General features: G+C 46.3%; 1 long non-coding RNA gene across 1 annotated transcript; it reads right to left on the bottom strand.

Moving 5' to 3' along the window:
- Positions 1 to 7,590: 7,590 nt before the first annotated feature.
- Positions 7,591 to 15,081, bottom strand: LOC120389409. The gene is made up of 3 exons (XR_005590904.1): positions 14,847 to 15,081; positions 10,461 to 10,539; positions 7,591 to 7,738 (listed from the first exon to the last, which is right to left on the bottom strand). It is a non-coding gene; the product is annotated as an uncharacterized LOC120389409 (long non-coding RNA).
- Between the last annotated feature and the right edge of the window lie 685 nt (positions 15,082 to 15,766).

Below are 15,766 nucleotides of genomic sequence, written 5' to 3'. Positions count from 1 at the left end.
CAGTCTCGCTGGTGAGAAGCCTGTTCCTGATCTCTTATCAGAAGATTATTGATCTGCATCCAGAAATGGCTGCAGTGAGACTGTGATTAGTTTTATCACTATCTGATCCAGGGCATTAACGAGCATGTACATTATCATGTGAGGAAACAGATAATTCATCTGTCCAATTCTGGGCGTCGCACTTCGGGAAAGATGTGGACAAACTGGAGAGTCCCAACAATAGCAACTAAAATGCTCAGAGGGTTAGAAAACCTGACGTGGGAAGAAAGGTTCCAAAAACCAGGCACATTTAGTCTTGAGAAAAGGAGACTGAGAGGCCACTAGATAACAGTCTTCAGGTATGTGAGGGGCTGTTATAAAGAGGACAGTGATCAATTGTTCTCCATGTCCACTGAAGGTAGGACAAGAAGTAATGGGTTTAATCTGCAGCAAGGGAGATTCAGGTTAGATATGAGGAAAAGCTTGCTAACTCTCAGGCTAGTTAAGCTCTGGAACAGGCTTCCAATGGGGATTGTGGAATCTCCTTCACTGGAGGTTTTTAAGAACAGGTTGGACAAACACCTGTCAGGGATGGGCTGGGTTTACATAGGCCTGCCACAGTGCAGAGGACTGGTCTTGATGACTTCTTGAGCTCCCTTCCAGCTCTGCTTTTCTATGATTCCTGGGGCTGAATACTAAGAGCTACAAGACAGAATCAACTCCGAGTGGCTGTTGCAATGATCTGTACCGTCATGGCATTGCCAATGGCACACTCACTGCTACGTGAATCATTCTGAATATCCATGGTCAGACAAAGCAGGAACTTGGACCTGGATTTCCCACTCCATGCCCTACCACTGGGCTGTACCATCGGCCTCTCTCTTGTCTTTGGTCCAATGAATATTTAATTATTTATCTAAAGTGGACCAGCTCCAACAGAAGTGCTTGAGGGAGACCCACCCCACAACAGCCTGGTGATGAAGGCTCACACCTGGGACATGGGAGACGCAGGCTCATATGTTCCTGCTCTGAATTAGGTAGACTGGGGACTGGAACCTGCCTCTCCCACATCCCAGATACATACTCCAAGTGCCAGGCTCTGGGCTATTTTGTGGGGGCTTATCTGTCACTCTGTTTTTTCATGAAAAGCTTCCAAAGGTCTCGGTTTCATCCTGACACGGGATGAGAAAATGGTTGAAATCGTGAAAAGTTTCACTGGCCAGGAAATGGACTCCTGGGTTCTTCTTCCTGGCTTTCCAACTGACTCGTTGTGTGAACATGGGCAAGTCACTCACTGTTTCTGTGCCTCCATGTCATGCTTAACTTTTAATGAAAGAGGTGCTGGGACTGAAGCCATGTTTTTAATTTCATAACTGATGTGGCAAGTCCACAGGAGCTGGGACTGTGAACTGGCAAGCCCTGGCACAAATTAAGCATAATATGATTTACCTACCTTGGATGCTATTAGGAGGTTTCATTCATTAGTGGGCCGGATTCCATTGTTTCCTACCAGGGTAACTTTATATGGCACAATGTTTGTAAATTGCTCTAGCTTCCTGGGATAAAAATCATAGAATCATAGAATATCAGGGTTGGAAAGGACCTCAGGAGGTCATCTAGTCCAACCCCCTGCTCAAAGCAGGACCAATCCCCAACTAAATCATCCCAGCCAGGGCTTTGTCAAGTCTGACCTTAAAAACCTCCAAGGAAGGAGATTCCACCACCTCCCTAGGGAACCCATTCCAGTGCTTCACCACCCTCCTAGTGAAAAAGTTTTTCCTAATATCCAACCTAAACCACCCACACTGCAACTTGAGACCATTATTCCTTGTTCTGTCATCTGGTACCACTGAGAACAGTCTAGATCCATTCTCTTTGGAATCCCCTTTCAGGTAGTTGAAAGCAGCTATCAAATCCCCCCTCATTCTTCTCTTCTGCAGACTAAACAATCCCAGTTCCCTCAGCCTCTCCTCAAAAGTCATGTGCTCCAGCCCCCTAATCATTTTTGTTGCCTTCCACTGAACTCTTTCCAATTTTTCCATATCCTTCTTGTAGTGTGGGGCCCAAAACTGGACACAGTACTCCAGATGAGGCCTCACCAACGTCGAATAGAGGGGAATGATCACATCCCTCGATCTGCTGACAATGCTTCTACTTATACAGCCCAAAATGCCATTAGCCTTCTTGGCAACAAGGGCACACTGTCGACGCATATCCAGCTTCTCGTCCACTGTAACCCCTAGGTCCTTTTCTGCAGAACTGCTGCCCAGCCATTTGGTCCCTAGTCCGTAGCAGTGCATGGGATTCTTCCATCCTAAACGCAGGACACTGTACTCATCCTTGTTGAACCTCATCAGATTTCTTTTGGCCCAATCCTCTAATTTGTCTAAGTCCCTCTGTATCCTATCCCTACCCTCCAGCATATCTACCACTCCTCCCAGTTTAGTGTCATCTGCAAACTTCCTGAGGGCGCAATCCATGTCATCCTCCAGATCATTAATGAAGATATTGAACAAAACCAGCCCCAGGACCGACCCTTGGGGCACTCGGCTTGAAACCAGCTAGACATGGAGCCATTGATCACTACCCATTGAGCCCGATGATCTAGCCAGCTTTCTATCTACCTTATAGTCCATTCATCCAGCCCATACTTCTTTAATTTGCTGGCAAGAATTCTGTGGGAGACCATATCAAAAGCTTTGCTAAAGTCAAGGAATAACATATCCACTGCTTTCCCCTCATCCAGAATCATTACAGAAGAGCAAGATTTTATTCTTACACAGGATCACATTTTATCCTGTTCATCTACTGTAGAAACTCATCCAGTCCACACTGAAACAGAGAAATTTTACTTCATTAAACTCAAGCAATCTATCTTTACAAAACAACCACTCAATTACTAACATTACGTATTGAATATGTTGACTTCTCTGTGGACATAGTGCCAACCAAATCGGATAATTCAGCCACAAAATCAATGGCACCACATTTACTCAATCAAATACATTGCTTAGTAAATTATGTCCATGTGAAATTAAATAGATGAATGTACTAGTTGCACACTGGCATTGGGCTTCAGAACTTTGGCACATGCAAGTTAAAAATAAGGAAATCGATAGGTGAGAGAGAATGTATTTGACATCAGTCACTGCTTTTAATACATTAATTTCTTCACCAGATAAATCAACTATTGATCATGCTTCAACTTTCTGAGAGCTGGAACAAGAGAACACAGTGCGCTGTCCCTGTCAGAAATCTTCAAGGGCCTACGGAGTTGGCATTCTGCCTTGGTCTGTGACAACAGGACACTCTGACCTGGAGCTGGATGGACGGGAAGGCCTCAGACGCCGTTGGAAGGAAGACTTCATCCCCAAATTTGTTCCTGAAGTTATCGTGGGTTGGATGAAGAGTGATTGTTAAACAGGATTGCTATGTGCAGCTTACTTTGAAAAGCTGCTGCCACTCATGCTGCTGAGGATGATTGTAAATGAGACCAAAGTGTTGTCTAAAACAGGTGCATTTTTACCACGGGATAATTAATGCGTGTTGGCTATCCTGCAGTGAAATCCTAGTGCAGACAAGGCAGCTGTCGCTTTACCACAAGGTCAGCCATGGCAGGGGTGTAGCGCTGACCTTTCTTAGTTACCTCATGCTAAACACTACCGGTGCTTTGTCTGCACTAGGATTTTACAACAGGATAGCCAGCTCTCGTTCATTATCCTGCTGCAACCCCCTCCTCCCCTTTTTAGGCAGTGAAGCCATAGTCCAAGTGAATGGTGTCTGTAGCACTTGCAATGTCAGGTCGTTTGCCACTTGTCTGCAAATCTGCCCTGTGACTGCGTCCACGTCCTTCCCTGCAGAGTTCAGTTTCAATCTACATTGAGTAGCCAGTGAGACTCAGTCAGGAGGTGACATATGTTCAGGGTGACATGTGCTGATTCAGATGAAGAAAAGAGGAAGAACAGTAAGAGGCCAATATGGCTCCATCAGGAGCTCCTGAATGACCTGCAAATCAAACAGGACGCCTACAAAAAATGGAAACATGGAGACATTGCTAAGAATGAGCACAAACGTGTTGGGACGAATTCAGCAAGGCTAAAGTACAAAATGAGCTACACTAGCAAGGGTCATGGAAGGCAATAGAAGACGTTCTATCAATACATGAGGAGCACCAAAGGGGAGACATATCTGCTCTGAGATGTTTCTTGCCTGACAGCTAATCCGTTTATTTCGAAGCTCTCTAAGCACAGGGGTAAAGCTGAGTCTGCAGTGGGAATTGGCTCCCTGGCTGCAGACGCAACAGAAACACAGACAAGACTCAACTGACCAGTAGGCTGAGCACCCACTTTAGATAAGTTCTCGGTTTGAGTTACTGTCTCCCGTTGACAGCAGGTTGTTTTACGCTGCATTTAGGCCCTGATGCAAATCCCATTGGAGCCAATGGAAAGAGTCCCACTGACTTCAATAGGATTTGGATTCTATTACTATTATCCCCTTACTGCTGATTAGAAGTAAGAACATAAGAATGGCAAGAACGGCCATAGTGGGTCAGACCAATGGTCCATCTAGCCCGGTATCCTGTCCTAGACTGATGCAGCTGCTAGATTAGACTGAAAGCCCTGAAGACTGAACTCCTCTATCGGCTGAACAGGTGCAACGTGCACACTCCAACATCCCTCAGCAAGGGACTACCTGGAATTCTGTCTTCATGGCCCATCCAGTCCTGGGCCTCTCCCATCAGACTGCCAACTGTGGACAACGAATGCCACGTGCCATGTTGGTGTCTGTGAAGCGGGCACCTGGAAGTGGACTGAGACCCACTAATTCATTTCACAATGTTACTGTTAATGCATTTCCCAGTCACTGGATTTGCCACTTTGGCCTGTTCCAATGGGCTCTGTTTTCTTTATGTGAGCAGTAAAACACCAGTGTGCAGCTCACACCCACACACTCCTGTTGGGCTCATTTCATGGGCTGTCTAGTCTCCGCTCTGCCTCACTAAGTCTTTTGTGTGCGTTTGCTGGAAATAAAAGTGTTGCTTTGATGCTCAATGCTAGCTCTTTCCTCCTCTCTCCAGCTCTCTGACAAGGTCATCAGTCAGGTCTCAGGCTTGAATCATGATCCTGCTCACAGGGAATGCAGCAATTTTGGCCTCACCTTTTGGCTGCTGCTGTGTTTTCTTCGGTGCTTAGAATTTTATTTTATTTATGTGTATATAGGATTTTCTAGGTACCCCGCACTACTATAGCATCTGAGCTCCTCACACATGCCAATCAATTTATCCCCATAGCAACCCTGAGGGGTAAAGTATCATTATCCCAGTTTCACAGATGGGGAAACTGAGGCACAGAGCAACATTAGTGCGATTTCCCAAGGTCAAATAGGAAGCTTGCTGCATAGCTGGAGTCCCAGTGCAGTGTCCAAAACACAAGATTATTCCTTCCTCCGGTTGGAATTCTGGGCTTCAGTTTTTGTGGCATTCCTTTCTGGGGGCTTGTAGACTCTACCATCCTGGGGTGACCGCAGTTCAGGGCCTACGCATTAGTGTTTGGATCTCTGGGGACAGTGCCCAGCAGCTTTGCTTATTTTCATTTCTTTCTCTGTAGTTCTTTCAAATGTCATCTTCCTAAACACACTCACTGATTGACTGCAGCTCTATTTTATGCTGGGGGGCCACATTTTCAAATGCAAGAGCATTGACTGCTCCATCTGAGACTGAAATTTGCACACATGCTGTTGGGTACAGATGCACCCAAGGGCCTGGTTTTCACACACAAATATCCATATCGTTTTTTTCTGTGTCATTGTGTGAACTATGACTCCTAGAATTCCCAGGCAGAAGAATTTGCTGGTGCACAGCACAATCTCTCTCCAGCTGTCCGGAAAGACAACAATGCAATTTATTATTGTAACATGCATGGAAAGTTGATGACTGACTGAAGGAAGGCAGATGTTTTGCTAATGCAAAAATAAATAAATAAAGCACAAATGAAGGGTTGGGCCGGGAGGGGGGGGCGGGGCGAGGGGCAGAGAGACCACTGTCAATATTTTGCAGACATTTTGTTTGAGAAAACTAAAAAAAGTTGGTAACTGCTGAGCAAACATTCTGCTTGTGCAGCAGCCTGGAAACAGCTAGAATTCAGTCCCTAAGACCAAATGAGGAAGTCATACCTCATATCACTAAAATAGCTCCCAGTCACCACATTTTTAACAAAGCTTGTAGATAAGGGGGAAAGGAGTATTCAGTGGGTTTGGAACTCCATTATTCTAGGTGCTGTACGAACATATGCAAAGACCAGGTCTCTGCTACAAAGAGCTTACCGTCTAAAGGCAGGAAGTCAAAGGGAATTTTCCTATTGATTTCAACGGGCTTTGGATCAGTCCCTGAAGCCAAGCCCCTGCAAACAGCCCCGCCCCCACACCTGTGCTTAACTTTGCACAAGCAACGGGGCCTATTGCCGTCACTGGCAGCATTCCCTTGGGTAAGATTACGTTTGTCGCGTTAGTGTTTGCACCTCCGGGGCCTGTGCTGACATAGGTGGGAAGGAGGGAGAAGTGGGTAATGAATGATTCTGGGCACATCTAACGCAATGTTCACGTAATCTGTTATTTATTAATCGTGAGCGATTCGCCCAGTTCTTGGCATGACACAGCTGTGTGTAGCAAAGGGGTTAGGTGCGGTTTAGTTTTTTTAACATGTATTTGTTTTCTTCCTTTGGGGGGGGGGTACTCTCCACCTCCACTAAGGCTCCCCCTACATTTAACACATTGATCTCATGGATTCCTCTGTCACTTAATCATTATTGCAATCACTGAGCTATATATTCTGGGCCTATATATACATATTCTCATTACTCCACGCCAGCAGGAACCGCTCCCTTGGTTAATCAAGACAGCGTTGTTAATAGTGTTTAATCTTTCGCAAATCCAGTACGGCATGAGGTTGTGCTATTCTGTGCCCCGCTGCTGGTGTGAGGGAAGGCCCACGAAGCATGATTAACGCTTCGGTGGAATACACCATACAGTGGATCTAACTTTAGCCGGGAACGATCTGTTCTAACAAATAGAGAAGAGCATAAACTAAGCCCCCTTCCTTTGCGCTAAGAAGAGGTTGGACAAACCCGTCAGGGATGATCTAGGGTTAGTTCCGTCCTGCCTCAGCGCAAGGGACTGGACTTGATGACCTCTCAAGGCCCCAGCCCTATATTTCTACAATGCTAAAGTGCTTTCACGTCATACCCATGGCCTAGCTGGATTCCCCAAGTCAGACAACTGGGGAAGACATACAATCCCTGAAAATATGCCAGAATTCCCATATGAAACCAACCAAAATATCCTCTTAGGATGGTTAAGATCCAATATGGCTGGAGGTAGATGAGCACACAATGGGCCTAATTCTATTCTCATTTACAATGGTACAAATCCAGAGTAACCCCAATGATTTAGCAGAGTCACTCTGGATTTATATTACTGGATTTGAATTTACAAATTCTGGAAGCAGAATTTGGCTCATATGATAGAGATGAGGAGCCTTTTCCTCGCCAAAGTGAAGTGGTCATAAAACATTTGGATGGGAAATTAAAGAGCATTTCACACAAGGGGAGGGAAAGAAATCATCATTTATTTGCAGACAAGCTTCAGTTTCTAATCTGCATTGTGGATGATCTGATTTACACAGGGGCTGCTTATCTTTATGCCATTGCTAACCTCTAGCTTCCTCTTCTCAGCGCCACACCAATAACACAGCTGTTGTTTGTCTCTGATAAAAGAAAAAGGAAAAAAGAGGTGGGAGGAAGGAAATAGCATTATAAAAATACTTTGCAAGATACCAAAATAGAAACAGACAAAGCGCTGTGTCCTACTTTAGACCACATTGATGTGGCAAGCGGGGACCAGGCTAGTCGTGTTTTTATCTGTAGTTGGCTGGTGAGAAGCACATATTGCTCCTTTGCCCTAAAATCAATTCTGCAGGGCTCAGGACTGCCTGGGTTTCAGTCAGAAGATGACAAGGGTGATAAAATTAATTAGCAAAGCAAGAGACAATCCGCAAGCCAGTTTGACTGGCCCAGTATATTATATATCAACAGTGGCTTTATCTCCCTGACAAAGAGAAACACGCTTGCTGCTGAAGGTTATCGCGGGTGATGTGACAGGTACAATTGTTTCCCTTTCAAGATGCTCCGTGATGGAGCCAGGCAGTTTATTGAAACGATGAGATTTCCAGCTAACACATGCCTGTCACTCAAGTGAATTAGCCAACAGAGGGCTCTGGTATCCTCCTGAATTTATATTAGAATTATAGATGGACTGGCAGTAATAGACCCCAGCCTCTCCCCCATCCATCCATCCATCTGTCCATCCATGCCCCTGACGGAGCACCTGACAAGCTCCCACAGTGATTAGTCATTTCTGCAGAGAGGAGCCTGCACTTCAGAGAGCAGCGACTAATGAAGCAAAGGGCAAGGCAGGTGAAGGAAGCTCTCGCCATACCCGGCGTTAGTCCAACAGGAGCCAAGTTAGGGCTGAATGCCAAAGGTCAGGCTTGGCCGCCCACCCAGGAACAGACACTGGCCAGGCAGTGGCAATATTCTGGTTTTTGGTGCCATCCAGAGGAAGACAAGAGACCATCGGGGTACCACATGGTGAGAGCCAGAAAGGCCACAGATGAGAAGCAGCCGTGGACAGGTACAAGGAACCTCCTGCTCAACCCATCTGTACTGAGGGGCATCCTAGAGATGGGTCTGAACCAAACCCTGGATCCAGAGTTGGGGAAGGATCAGAGCTGGATGTTCAGCCAAACTTCCGCCCTCCCCCTTTCTTCTGATGAGCTGAACCCAAACCCCGGATTCAGACACACTTTGCAGCTTAGCCCCACCCTTCACTGTCCCATGAGTGCCGGCTCTTAGAAAGCCCTCACCTATGTCCCAAGGCACAGTGCATCTGTTGGCAGCCGGGCTTTGCCTCCTCAAAGGAGGAAGCAAATGTCTTACAGTGACTTGCACCAAAAGGGAGCACGTTTATCCAATCCTGTGGGTATCGGTTAGACTGTGAGCTCTTCAGGGCAGGGAACGTCTCTTACTACGTGTCTGTGCAGCACCTGGCACAATGGGGCCCCAATCCTGATTGGGTCCCATCTCCACCTCTGTCAGCCCAACAATAAATAACCACCGCAGCAGTAATCAGCTCATTCCTCTCACATTATCTATTCCCCAACTCCCAGGAGACTTTTTTTTAATTTTTAGAATCGTAATGATTATTACCACCGCCTAGAATGGACCGAAACTTTTCCAATCGTCCCCCGTTGGACACCTACACTTCTTTGGGGGGAATGTCCTTTGGGGGTTTAATGTGAGCTTGTTGAACATTAAATCAGCTGATTCACCCTTTAGCTTCATTCAATAGCTAATCCTGAGCAGAGAGACCTTGCTAAAAGCAGCTGTTGCTAACATTGGGTGGTGGCAAATCCTCCTGTCCTCAATAGATCACCAACTTTTCCATTCCAGGCCTTGCTCTATAGTTTTCTCATCAACTCTCTCACCCTTTCTTGCTGACTCTTGGCTTTGCCGGGGCTGCACCAGCTCTGGGTTGTTCCGATGCCACCTAGGCTACAACCTGTCCCCAGACTCCAGAACTAGAAACCCATGCACTGGGGTTTACCAGGAGACTCAAAGAGGGTCTCAGCTCCAGTGATCTCCTCTCATGTCCGGATTCTCGGCATTGAGAGGGAACTTCCAGTGTGACATGGTCCAGTGAGCAGAGGATGGAACTGGTGGCTAGGAACTACCAGTTCTGCCACTGAGTCTCTGCACAGTCTTGGACACATGCCAGAGGCATCATTTATTGAAGGTGGCCTCTGAACTGGCATTCCTCAAGTTGGTGGTGCCCAAATGTAAACACACTCGGCCAGATCTTTCACTCTGGCGAGTCTGCTTGGCACCAGCCCTGTCGCATGAAGCCAACGTAAAACCAATGTATGTGGCCAAGAATCCCCTTGTGGACGGGCATTCACCGTTGGGAGAGAGACATCATGGCTGTGTGTCCGCCAGCGCCAGCCCTCACAGCTCATTTGGAAATTCTGTGGCTGTCACGGTTTTCCCAGGTACATGCTTCGTGGGGTGACACGAGGGTTAGCTAGTTCATGTTCCTATGTGGCTTCGAAGATGTGAGTGCTCTCTAAGGTGCAAGCATGCCTTAACTATTATTATTATTAATTAATTAATCAGCATTGCTTCCCACAACTTTGAACCCCGCTGAGCTGGGAGAGATCGAGGGTTGGCTGAGAAGCCGGAACCTTTCCGAGCCTTTTAGCTGTGAGACTCGCATTGCTCGGCTTCGCGGTGGAGCTGTGCTGACTGATAGACACTTCCATATATAACAGTCTCTTCCACTGCACTGACCACTTGATAAGCTTCACTCCAGTGCTCCCCGCACAGCGCTCTGGATGGCTGTCCTGATTAATTCAAACAGGAGCAATTTCTTACCTCACGGCCTCTCGCTTTCAGCCAACACAACTGTCAGGCCTTTCCTCAGTCCCCCACGTTACGTGCGTCTGCTCCCCACCTGCAGGAAGAATTCGCTCGGCATTTGTGGCTGCAGGTGGGGCCATGAATGAACTGAGCAGAAGGACATGTTTAGCCTTAAACACCAAACCATAACTGGCTGACAGCTAAATAAGAGCCAGACTCCACCACGCTTACCCCCACCGAGCACTGCCTCCCTTGGTTCTCGTCAGAACAAGTGAATCGTTTGTTGTCAAGGGAGGTTTCCATCAGAAAAAGCAGTTTTGACAAACCTGAATGTTTTGTTAAATCACATCGATTTTGACAAAGTTTTGTTTAGAAAAAAAATGGAAGAAAAGTTTAGAAACCATCAGAATGTCCCATTTTGACATTTTTGGAAGAGGAAATTTCAAGGTTTTATTTTGAAATGACTTTAATGGTTTGAAATTCACTTTCCTCTGCAGTGAAAAATATTGTTAATAAAAGATAGTCAAAGTCCAAACAAAACATTTCGATTGCCCAGAAATTAACATTTTTTAAAATTTCATTTTGAAAAAAAAATTAAAATGTTGGCATTTAACCCTAATTCACGAGTATTTTTTTTCCAAACTCTCCAAATTTTTCACAGGATGGAAAATCCATTGTCTGACCAGCTGTGGTTCTCAGAGAATGCTGAGTAGACTCCAGCTACTCACTCATGCAGGGGAATAAGGGGGAGTGAAAATCTCTCACTTAAATCTTATACAGGCTACCCAGACCTTGGGACCCTGTGTATCCATTATCCTCCACCCAGAGCAGTGGGAACAAGAAGGAGCTGGGATTGGAGGGACACTCGGCTCCGTGCCCCCAATGCACCAGCCGGCACAGCTGAGCCAGTACACGAGTGTCATAATGTGCTGCAGATACAGGCCAGTATCCAAGGGGTGTAAGAAGAATTCTGCCTTGGTCCATCAGTCTGATTGGAAATTCATCACAAGGTCCAGTCTTTCATCTCTCTGGGTTGGATTTTTCCCCCCTGTGTATCAAAGAGTTTATCATATGCTGTTATCTACCAAAAAGTCAAAGTTAGCATACAGCCCTAGCAGCTCTCAGGTTCATTTCGTGCCTCCTTTGCCTTAAAAACTGTGTTTCAACCAGGGCATAAAGCAGCAACTGGAGTTCTGTCAATAAGACTCATTTTCTGGTTGTCAGATCTCGTTAAGAGTTTGCAGACAAGGACTTCCACTTACTGGCATTCTCCAAAGACTCGGGCCTTTGCAGGAATTAATCCAGTTCTCTAAGTCTTAAGTAATTGAAACACTTTGTGAAAATCTGTGTGAGCTGAGCTGGTGCAGTAGGGTTCCCCGTGCGATTCCCTTTCATTAATCTCAGCTCTCTGACCAGGCTGTCTGATATTGATCTTCTGTCGGTCAGTTCATCAATAGTCAGGTTGCTCTGCAGTCCATGGAAGGCAGCTATTAAAATTAACATGGAGGGGTTTATTGTCCAACCACAGGGGTCTCGTGATCAGTGCAATCCAGGGATGAAACCTGGCACCTTTCTTCCCAGATACAGAAATGACAAAGTGGAACATTCTGATTCCTGGTTTGAATCCTGGGGTTTGCTGGGCTCATGAGAAAAGTTCCCAGTACAGCGTCAAAGGGGGCAGCTGCATTCTGAGTGCACCAGCTCTTTTACATTAAAGACTTTTATGTCTGATTTCAGTGGAGGCAGTTGCTGACATCCATGTATAAAAGGTGACCCTATAGCAGAGCATGCACCGAGCTGTGGAAAACTGGATCTATCTCTGTCAGGAGAAAAATTCCCCACTTTTGTCAGTGAGCAGAAATTCCTGGGGATGAAAAGATGATGGTGAAACATGGGACAAAGCTGAACTATTCATGCCAAGTGAAAATGCCCCATCCCTTTTCCCAGAAATCGCCTTTCCTTTCCTTGGGGTAAGAAATTAGATGGGAAATCACAGCAGGCCAGAGCCTCAGCTGGTGCAAAGGTGGGCTCGGGCGGTTCCCACCAGCTGAGGCTCTGGCTGAGAATGCTGCGCTTCTCGGTGAAGAGTGACCGTTCCCCCAGCACAGCCTCTGAGCTTTTCCACCTAGCACTGCTCAAAAGCATGTCACTAAAACCAAAAAAACTGCTGTGGAAAAAATGGAAACAGGCTTGTTCTCTCTTTCCTGGATGACAGTTTTCCTCAGTATTATTCCATCTTGCTATTCATTGACTACCTGTCCCCTTGTGTTAGGTATCAACATGCTTTCCACACTTTACGGCTCACATTTCATCTTCAGAGATTTGTCGTTCTTTCATGCCTTATTGACATATCAGTCATAAACGTTAATGGTCAAAGAGAGTTCATCTTCTCAAAAGCAAAGCAGAGTGCATGAAATAATAAAGAGCAGAGCTGCAGACCTACAGATACAAGAGAGCTAAAGGTCAGTCCATGTTTTCTGTGATAGTAAGGACAGGATGTAATGTGAGTCTAAGTCCAAATCAGGTGCTGGCTGGTCATTTTCGGCAATGTTGACCTAGTTAAGATGAAGAGAATCCCCTTGTAACATTGTGACACTCTGTACCTCAAAGTAGCACCCTGGAACCTCCATCTGTCATATAATTATGCTATGTTTTGTACAAAGTGAGGTATCATTTTAAAAGTCTTGATCTGTTGGACATTAATCTCCTGTTGGATGGTGTGTGCTATCGTTGGATGGGAAGTTATGAAGTATTGCTGTACATGCTATTGAAATATGTTGTGAGGTTGAGAAATGTCCATCACCAGCCTTTCAGCAGCAACATGGAGGGCCCAGACAGCGCTGATGGCCCATCAAGAAAAGAATCCACTATCCCAGGGACTCCTTAGAGAAGGCTGCAGTGGAGACAGCTTGACCAAGGGGGACTGCCTGACCCTCACGTCACAGCAAAGATCTTTCTAGCAGTTGGAAGAAGGTATGAAAAGAGAGACAGTGACATCATCACTTAGCCTCTCTTGCCTCCCCCTCTCTCAACATCGGGAAGACATCGGGAAGATTTTGAATTGGGGAAGTTTGTTGCCAGGCGGGATAGTAGTCCCAGCCAATGTATTGAGGCCCTGTAACCTGCTTGTACCATGTGTTGGGGTGAGACACTGCTTGATTCAAATCCGGCTTAGTTTGTAGAGTTTAGACTGTGAATTTATTTTTATTCCTTAAAGTAACCAACTTTGATCTCTACGCCTGCTACTTATAATCTCTTAAAATCTATCTTTCTGTAGGTAATAAATCTGTCGGTGTTTGGTTGAAGTGCTTGGGGGAATCGTAGCTCAGGTTAACAAGGGCTGGTGCATGTCCACTTTCCTTTGACCAGGTGGTGAACTAGGTAATGAGCTTACACTGGCCAGGGTTCTGACCAGTGCAAGACGATACAGTTCTGGGATGCAAGACTAGGGAGCTGGGGGGAACCGGCTGAAGCCACCCTATTGATGGTTCATGAGTGGCTGGAGATCATTCGTGTCACTCAGCTAGAGGCTTGTAGCTTGACATCAGCATCACAGTGTGAGAGGCAGCCCAGGCTGGTGGGTTTGGAGGGCTAAGGGGTGCCACAGTGCAGGTTGCACACTGGGGACCCCATCACAGACATATATTCCATGTGGGTCACTGAATAACAGCCTGTTGAAGTGGAAATGATTGTGAAGGGCACAGGGGAACTAAGACTGCAAACACTGGAGTGAATGGCGAGCTCTGCCCCAGAGTTAAATTGGAACAGAATCAGGTCCAAATTCATTGCAGGATGGAAATGACAGAGACAAGGGACTGGTGCGGAGAGAAAATTGGTGCTTTCTGACAGGTGGCTTTGTCCATTTGCAAATTTTCAATGGTAGGGAAACTGATGTGGAGAGTGAGGCTCTGGAGGGCTCAGTAAGAAGCAGAAGTATTTGAGAAAAGAGTCCTGCTTACATCTGAACATTGATTTCCAGTGTCTATAGCTGCATCGGCCTCAAAGAGACATTCAGGAGCCTGTGTGATTAAACTGGAGAACTGGAGGTAAAACCGCAAGTGCAGCTCAGAACTGCAGACCCCTGACGCTGAGCTGTACAAGGCGGCGCGGGGGGGGAGGAGCTCCTCCCTCTGGCCTTGGGGCTGGGGGAGGTCCTTTCTTGTGTAGCGCCAGCAGCCGCATCCTGAAATATCTGACTGATGCCTGAACCCAATTCCTGGGAGATCCTAAGGCTTCTAGTGCTGTTGAAACTGAAGGATTGTTCTGTACTGATTAGCAACCCAAAAAGGTCTATCTGTGGTTTTATGGGCTCAGCTATTCTGAAGGGATTATACTGAGCCTGTGGGGACTCCATGTATTGCTACTGTCCCCATTGCCTTGGTCACTATATTTTCAAATTACCTTAAAACAAAGACTATGAAAGAAATGGACAAGTCTGGAGCTCTGCTGGATTCCATGGTCCCTGGCCAACCTTATTTGTTAGCCATTCTGATCTTTTTCCAGTCCGTCTCATTCTTGCCACCCAGCTTTTCTGCCAATGATTCCTCGAGTTTGGGCGATATCTCTGCTCTGATCCATTGGTCCTTACTGCCTCAGCCGGCCTCACCTGAAATTTCACTATCACTCATTCCGAGATTGATTCGCCAACACTGAAGAGCAATCTCTGTACCAGTGTTTATGATGTCAACAGTCACAGCCAGCTGTTGCCAATGGTAACCAGCGAGCATGTCGCACCTGCATTACTGCTCACCAGCCAGACCCATCTGCAGTGATACACATTGGTGGAATGAATAAAACAAGGGATGCTTAACATTCTATCTGTAAAAAAAGAGTTGAGATTTATTTTTCTCCCCTGTTTTCCAACTTCCTCATCAACTTGTATCTTATTCTGTGCACATCTGCACAGCCTCGCCCGTTGCTAACTGGGAGGCTTTTTAGCAAGAATTACTGTCCCTGCACTAGCCTTCCACAATACCATGCACCTTGTACTAACGACTTAAAACTAACCACACCGGGCCTGAACCAAGGGCCATTGAAACCAATGGAAAGACTCGCGTTGACTCCTAGGACTCTTTGGATCTGGACTGAGCTGCATAAGCACAATTCTGCTGTTATACTCCAGTTAGCCTCGTGTGAATGAAGGACCCTTACCTCAGCCTGCCGAGACCCAGAGATGGAACAAAGACCCCAGAATGAGCAAACCAAGTAACAGAGATGGGAGTTTGAAAACAAAGTGATTACTGGCAGGCTCCTTAAATCAAGGCACTAAGGCCCTGACCCAAAGATCACTGAAGCCGGCAGGTGTCTTTCCATTGACTCCG

The sequence above is a fragment of the Mauremys reevesii genome, linkage group 23 (genome assembly GCF_016161935.1).
Source record: "Mauremys reevesii isolate NIE-2019 linkage group 23, ASM1616193v1, whole genome shotgun sequence".
NCBI lineage: Eukaryota > Metazoa > Chordata > Testudines > Geoemydidae > Mauremys > Mauremys reevesii.
Note: the sequence above shows the minus strand (reverse complement) of the source record. Positions and strands in the feature narration are given on the sequence as shown.